Genomic DNA, 7570 nt, shown 5'->3' with positions numbered 1-7570 from the left:
GCTGGTCTGGGCTCGGGCCAGGAAAATATCTGGAGGCCGGCTTCCAGGCTGGGAGCCAAGCTCTCAGCGTCCCCCCGCAGTCACCCTCCTCCTCACTTCCACCCCTTCCCCTCTGCTTGTCGCCAGCCTGGAGCAGGATTCAGGCTGGAGTCACCTTGGCCTGGAGTCGCAGCTCTGTTCCTCACGTGATTTGACCTCTGAGCCACAGGTTCACCTGCGTGCGTGGGGTCAGATAACCACAGCGCACGGGGCTGCTCTGAGGGCTAGAAGGGAAGGTGGGTGCAGCTGAAGCCATCCTCTTGTTACAGCTTAAATCAGATCCCGTCATTCCCTGCTTTATAAATCTTCCTCTTGACCAAAGCGGAATGACAGTGGTCCCACCCAGTGGGGCTGTGAGGGTGAAATGAGGTAATTCACGTAAAGCTCTGAGCAGAGGATTTGGACGACAACAATTCTCCGTGGACTTTAGATGCTGCTGTTAATAATACCAATGATTAACCCACTGCCCGCCGGCAAGTCCCGGGTAAGCAGTTTGATTAAGCACAATACCCTTTCCCAAGAGCTGGGTGGGTGAGGAAACCCTGGCACCCTTCCCTTTCCTCCAGCACAGTGCCTGGCACAGTGATGATTTATGACACAGATGATTTATGAAATGGTAGCTGGTGGTGAAGAGTCAAGGATTAGGTATTCTAGATCCAACTTTGCCCATAGAATGGAATCCCCCCTGGTCCATGAGGTCTGATTTATCAAGTCTTGCTTGCCTCTTGGACCTCGTTTCCCACACCCCTATCTCCCTGACAGTTCCTGGTTTTACCACTTTCCCCTTCACCTCAGGACCTTTGCACTTGCTGCTCTCTCTGCCTGAAATGTTTCCCATCTCTCTCCCTGACTCCATTTTTTGATCTTTGCATGATTCTTTCCTCTTTATCCTTCAGGCTCAATTGTCACCTCCTCAGAGAAGCCTTCCCTGATTCCCTATTAAAAAGTAGCCTCCTGGGCTCTCTGTTTATTATTATTATTATTATTATTTTTAAATTAATTAATATTTATTTTTGGCTGTGTTGGGTCTTCGTTTCTGTGCGAGGGCTTTCTCCAGTTGTGGCGAGCGGGGGCCACTCTTCATCGCTGTGCGCGGGCCTCTCACCGTCGCGGCCTCTCCCGTTGCGGAGCACAGGCTCCAGACGCGCAGGCTCAGTAGTTGTGGCTCACGGGCTTAGTCGCTCCGTGGCATGTGGGATCTTCCCAGACTAGGGCTTGAACCCGTGTCCCCTGCATTGGCAGGCAGATTCTCAACCACTGCGCCACCAGGGAAGCCCCTCTGTTTATTATTGATTATAGCACTTGTCAGAAACTGAAATGATCCTATTTCTGTGTTTATTGTTTGTTTTCCCTACCTGAATGGCAGCTCCACAAAGGCTGGGACCTGGTCTGTCTTGTTCATCAGTTTACCCCCTGGGTCTAGAATAGCGCTTGGCATGTTGTAGTCACTCAGTAAATACTGGTGGAGCAGATAAATAAATGATGGAGGATTAGATGAAATAGTCTAAGTATGTAGAATGCTTAACACAGCCCTGACTCACCACAGGTGCTCCCTGTATGGCAATTATCCATACTGTTATTGTTGTTGCTGTATTTCCCCCAACACCTTTGCCTTCTCCAGCCAAACAAAAGTGTGGTTTCTTCCTTCTGCTGCTTCTCCGGGTCCAGCCCCTGCCTCAGTTGCTCCCCGTTCCTTTTCTCCCTGTTCCAATCATGGCTGGGTACAGTTTCTGATTTCCTGCAGTAAGGAGAGCATCCACAAAATTGGAAAGAGCAGTGACTAAATTAGCAGTCAGCCAGAGCAGTAAAAATGCCATAAGTCAACCCTGAAGATCAAACTCCTTTGTCAGCCATCCATAATTATCCACTGGCTTGGCTCTTGATGGGATGGGAAGAGAGAAAAGGAATTTTACATATTTATTAATTTTTCCCCATCTGCTTGGAGTCCTGCTGAAATATAGCTTACAAGCCACACTGAAAGCCTGCCTGACTGGAGGCCTTGATTGGCTGAAGGTCTGAAGCCCGGCTCCTGGCAGGATGTGGGTCTGAAATGCAACCTTTGGACCCCGTGCCATGGGTAGGAGGAATGGGGGTTGTGGCCCCGGAGCCCAGCTCAGGGCCTGACACCGGGGAGATGCTTGGAATACAGACACACATGATTTATGGAATGACGGTTGGTGGTGAAGGGTCAAGACTAGCTGTTCCAGATCCAGCTTTGCCTGGTCTCACTGTGTGGCCTGGGCACAGCTCTTAGCTTCTCTTTCTTAATCTGCAAAACGGGGATAAACTTCTGCTCCTTCCTGACCCACAACCTTGTGGAGAAAAGCAAGAACTGCAAAATGTGGGAGCGTTTTGAAAAGAGGAGTTCCAAATCTCTCAAACCCACCCCTCTCCATCATTCCCCAAAAATGATGGTAGACGGTGAGACTCTTAACTCAGAAGTTCTGAGCAGTTTTCAAATGTCTTCAGAGGCATGCAGGAGGAGGAGGAAGGGGAGGGGGAGTAAAAGGAGGAAGGGTACAGGGGGACAGGAAACAGTGTTTACCTCAGAGTAGTTTTAGGGCAAGTGTTTCTGAACAGGAGTCTGTTCCCTATAGTGATAGAGATAGACTGGAATTCCAATCTTTATTCTGAGGCTCCTTGGCTGTGTGACTTTGGACAAGTCACTTGACCTCTCTGAGCCTCATTTTCCTCATGTGTTAAAGGAATAACAAGGATCCCCACCCCAAGGGGCTGTGAGGATGAAATGAGGTAATTCATGTAAAGCTCTGTGCAGAGCATATTTGGACAACAGCAATTCTCCATAGAAGTCAGGTACTACTATTATGACGCTGCTAATGATAGTGCTGTTAAGTCCACTGCCCATTGGTAAGTCCCAGGTAACCAGTCCACTAAGCACAACACCTTTCCCAAGAACAGGGTGACCGCAGGGAAACCTTACCACCCTTCCCTTTCTATCTTGGGCTGCCACCTACCGGCAAGGATCAGAATTACAGCTACTGGAAAGACCTCTCTGTGGCTTAGGGAACAGATACACGCCCTCCCCTCACGGCCCCATCCTCATCCCAGCGGGAGAGCAGTGGCATGTTGGGGGGCAGGGGGTAGGGAAATATAAGACCCAAATTCCAAGGTCATGAGTACCTTGCAGAGACTCCTGAAGGCTTGTCCACCCCGATGATGAGAAAGTCCCCAAGTCTTGTCCATTTTACTTCCTGAATATCCCTGAGACTGGTCCCCTTTTTCCATCCTGTCTCCTGGCCAAGCCACCACCCTCTCTCCCTGGATGATACAGCAGCTTCCTCACTGGCCTTCCTGCCTCCACTCCCTTCTCCATACATCAGCCAGGAGGAATTTCTTAAAAACTGCAAATCCGATCATGCTGACCCCAGCTTAAATCTCTCACTGTGTCCCCAAGGCTCCTGGGCAAAGTCTGAGACCCTTTGGCCAAGCCCACGGGCCCTTTGGGCACTCAGCCCTGCCGCTCAGCCCTTGGGTCCCACTCTCTGCCCCTTGCAGGCCTGGTTCATGCTCTTGCTTCACCTGGCACACCCCTCCCTCCCCTCTGCCCGGGGAACTCGGACACACCCCAAGCCTCACCGTGGTTGCTGCCTGCTCCAGGGTGCCTTCCCTGCTCCTGCAATCTTTCCCCCAACATAGTCCTTATCAAGCCATATTGCCTCGATCTGTGTGCCTCCTAGGCTATGAGCAGGAGCCGTGCCTGGTTTTCTTCACCAAGGTATCCCCAGTAAGTACCCAGTTCCTGACACACAGCAGGTGAGCAATAACTTTTTGCTGAGTGAGGAAACTGGCTCTTAGTGGGTAATAGACTCAGCGTTACAGACTCAACTCTCTACAGCTGCTTTTTCTGGACTCTCTGTCCTGCCCCAATCTCAAACCGACTTGGGGGTCCCCACAGTGGCCACAGTGCCCTGAAGATGACGTTGAGAGTCTGATGGGTGTTTGCCACTTTGTGATGCCCGCCCCACCGAGGCCCAGGGTGGCCTCGAGAAGTGACGTTTAAGGACATTTCCTGCAGGCAGGGTGGTCTTGTCTCTCAGTCCAGGCCTGTGCTCAGTCCCATCCAGCTGGCCATGCCCACTGCCTCTCCTAGGATGGGTCCCCCAGAAGCTGACTTTAGGATGAGGATCTCATGCAGGTGATTTATTAAGGACTGGCCCCTGGGGGGACACAGGTAAGGGAGTGGGGGAGCAGGATGGGGAAGTGGAAGCAACTGAGCAAAGGGACACTTCCAGGCAAAGTCCCAGCTTCAATTTGAGTCCACGGGGAACTCTGGAGTATAAATTACGCCTCATGGTTGTCCTGCCCCAAGACCAGAAGCTGGGCTTTCACATTCCCAGCCAGGCAGTCATTAGCTATGGACCATCCCGGGCTGATGTGAACTCTGGCACTTCCTGGCCTCTCTTCTTCTTTTTTTTTTTTTTTTAAATTAATTAATTTATTTTTGGCTGCGTTGGTCTTCTTTGCTGCACGCGGGCTTTTCTCTAGTTGCAGTGAGCAGGGGCTACTCTTCATTTCAGTGCGCAGGCTTCTCATTGTGGTGGCTTCTTTTGTTGCGGAGCATAGGCTCTAGGCGTGCGGGCTCAGTAATTGTGGCTCACAGGCTCTAGAGCACAGGCTTAGTAGTCGTGGCTCGCAGGCTCTAGAGCGCAGGCTCGGTAGTTGTGGCACATGGGCTTAGTTGCTCCGTGGCATGTGGGATCTTCCCGGACCAGGGATCAAACCCATGTGCCCTGCATTGGCAGGTGGATTCTCAACCACTGTGCCACCAGGGAAGCCCCCTGGCCTTTCTTCTTTGCACCTGGGAGCAAAGAAGTTTCGAGGAGCCCAAGGGCAGTTCTCCCAAGAAGAGTGCAGACTGACCAGTCTCAGCACAAGCTGGGAGAGAGGACACGGGTGGGGCACCAACCTTCTCACTGTGCTGCCCTTCCAAGCTCCCCATCTCCAGGAGACCCTTCCCCGATTCCCCGATTCATCCTGTTGACGTTTTCTTTTCTTTTAATATTTATTTTATTTATTTATTGGTTGCCTGGGTCTTAGTTGCAGCTGGTGGGCTCCTTAGTTGCGGCTTGCCGTCTCCTTAGTTGCGGCACACGGGCTCCTTAGTTGTGGCACGCTGGATCTTTTTTAGCTGCTGCATGAGGACTCTCAGTTGCAACTTGCTGGCTTCTTAGTTGTGGCATGTGAACTCTTAGTTGTGGCATGCAGGTCGGATCTAGTTCCCTGACCAGGGATCGAACCTGGGCCCCCTGCATTGGGAGTGCAGAGTCTTAACCGCTGTGCCACCAGGGAAGTCCCCCCATTGACATTTTCTTCCTTCTTTGAAGCGTTGTGCAATGCAGCTTCTAAAAAAGTACCACAACCAGGTGGTCCTTTTTAAAGAGTGGCCCCTGCTGAGAGCTCTGCCTAGCCCTGTTCCTGGCTATGAACTCACTTTAGCAGTCTTTTTGGTTCTCTTTTAATTTTATAAGGTATTTTTGCTTGTTTTAAAGAAAAAAAATCCAAAATACAGAAGTAGTGTATGGTAATAATGGAAACTGCCTGCACCTTCATCCCCAGAGAGGGTATCTGGCCAGATGTTTTCCCAAACATCTTATATACATATTTTCTTCTTTGACTTCTGGTGATGTGGCTATTTTATCTTATTTAATGTCCACAAGCCCCTGAGAGACTGATACCCTCCCCCCATTTCTCAAAGGAGAACTGTGGCTCAGAGAGGTGACGTGACCTGCTCGTGTCCAGCTAGCGGGTAGCAGGGCCAGCGCTCAGAGCCGGGCCAGCCTTTCTGTCCAGCCATGCTGCCTGCGATGTGCAGCTACCCATTAGAATAGAAGTGAGTCAGCTAAGAGAAACTGAGGGGCTTGGTCAGGGTCCAGGGCCTTCAGAAGCACCCTCCCCCCACCCCCTGGTCCTGGGGGTCAGGAAGGAAGGGCACTGGGGTTCGGGGGCAGCCCTTTGTCAGCACGTCAGGTGTGGGAGGAGGGTCCTGCCACTTGGAACAAAAAGGGAGGAACGGAGCAAATCCACTTGCTCCCAGTGCCGTCAAGCGTTACATGGATGTGGGTGTCTGTGTAAGTGGTCGGGGGGGGGCTGCCAGCAAACTCTCCCCTGAGAGTGAGCTACTGTGCTTGGGGGAGGAGGGGGTCATGGAATCGGCGGGGTGGCTGGCTGGACGCCTTCTGCTGACTTCTGCAGGCAAGCCTGCTCACAGCCCTCTTAGCCGGCCCTCATCATGGATCTTGACCCCAGGCGACTGCAGCCCCTGTCCCAGCCTGCCATGGCCCCTGTCACAGGTTCCCACACTCTGTGTTTCTCTACCCCAGGCCCTCTTGGCCCATTTGAAGCCCTGCCTGTCCCCAGAGCTTGGTAACTGTGAGCCCCATGCCAGCGGAGTGCACAGGACCTCAGCCTCTGCTGTCCCCCTGCTCGGGACGTTGGCACTTGGGGCCTGGGCATCTTCTCCACGAGCCTTGCAGTCTCCCTAGTACACACTCCAGGAGCCCGAGTACCAGTGTTTTCTGCTCCCATGCCCCCTCCCAGGATTTGGTCTGCCCCCTGTGCCCCGCCCTTCTCAGAGACCCCAGGCTGGGTCTTACCACCATATCCTTTGGGCCTCACCACTTCAGTGGCCTCCAGCAGCTGGTATTGACATCTCTCGGCCAAGGACTCTCTGCAAAGGCAAGAAGGCCGCTCTTTCCCACATAGGTCAGACTAGAAGGGCCCAGGAATTCACATCAGCCCCAACACCAGCAGCCCTCCAACGATGGCCGATGGGAGCTGGTGTATAAGTACCCCAGCTCCCTCACCTCTGACTGAGATCTCTGAGGTGTGTGTCCTACACCGATTCCTAGGGGTTCCCCGTGGGATTAAGTTCCACTCACCCACAGCAGTAGCTGAGTCAACAACACACCCCTTCTTGGCTGCCTTCTCTCTCCTGTCTTACTTTCCCATCTGCTATGGGTGTTTTCTAGAATCACTTCCCAAATAAACGACCTGCACTCGAAGCCTTATCTTGGGGCTGCTCCCGAGGGAACCCACACAGAGACAGCCAGGATGTTTCCCCCGAAGCCTTTCAGTCTGGCTGTTCCTTCCAGCCTTTCTCAGATCTCCTTGCTTCCTCCCCGTCTCCAGCTCCGGATTTTCTCCAGCCCTCATTCAAACAGCAGGTGAAGACCGTGTTCTCTGCATCTGGTCCTCTGGCTGTCTCTGTTCCCGTGGATCTTACACCTCACACTGGGAGCCAAGGATTCTTTCACACCTAAAAGTAATCCCTATGAAGCCGACCTCCTTTCTAGCTGCCTAACCAGGTGCTCAAAGCCGTCACCAACCTGTTGGAACTTGTGGCTGAGCAGACTCAGTCTAGACCATTTCCACCCCAGGCGAAATGCGGCACATCAAAGGGTGGGAAAGTTCGTTCAAAATCATCAAGAATAAAATTTAATTGTGCTCAGGTGCAGGCCGTCCATCCTGTCCTTCCTTGGGAGCGACAGTCAGCAGTCCCTGAAGGAAAGCA

This window comes from Balaenoptera acutorostrata, chromosome 10 (assembly GCF_949987535.1).
Source record: "Balaenoptera acutorostrata chromosome 10, mBalAcu1.1, whole genome shotgun sequence".
NCBI classification, from domain to species: domain Eukaryota; kingdom Metazoa; phylum Chordata; class Mammalia; order Artiodactyla; family Balaenopteridae; genus Balaenoptera; species Balaenoptera acutorostrata.
The sequence above is the reverse complement of the archived record's forward strand: the minus strand, read 5'-3'. Positions refer to the sequence as shown.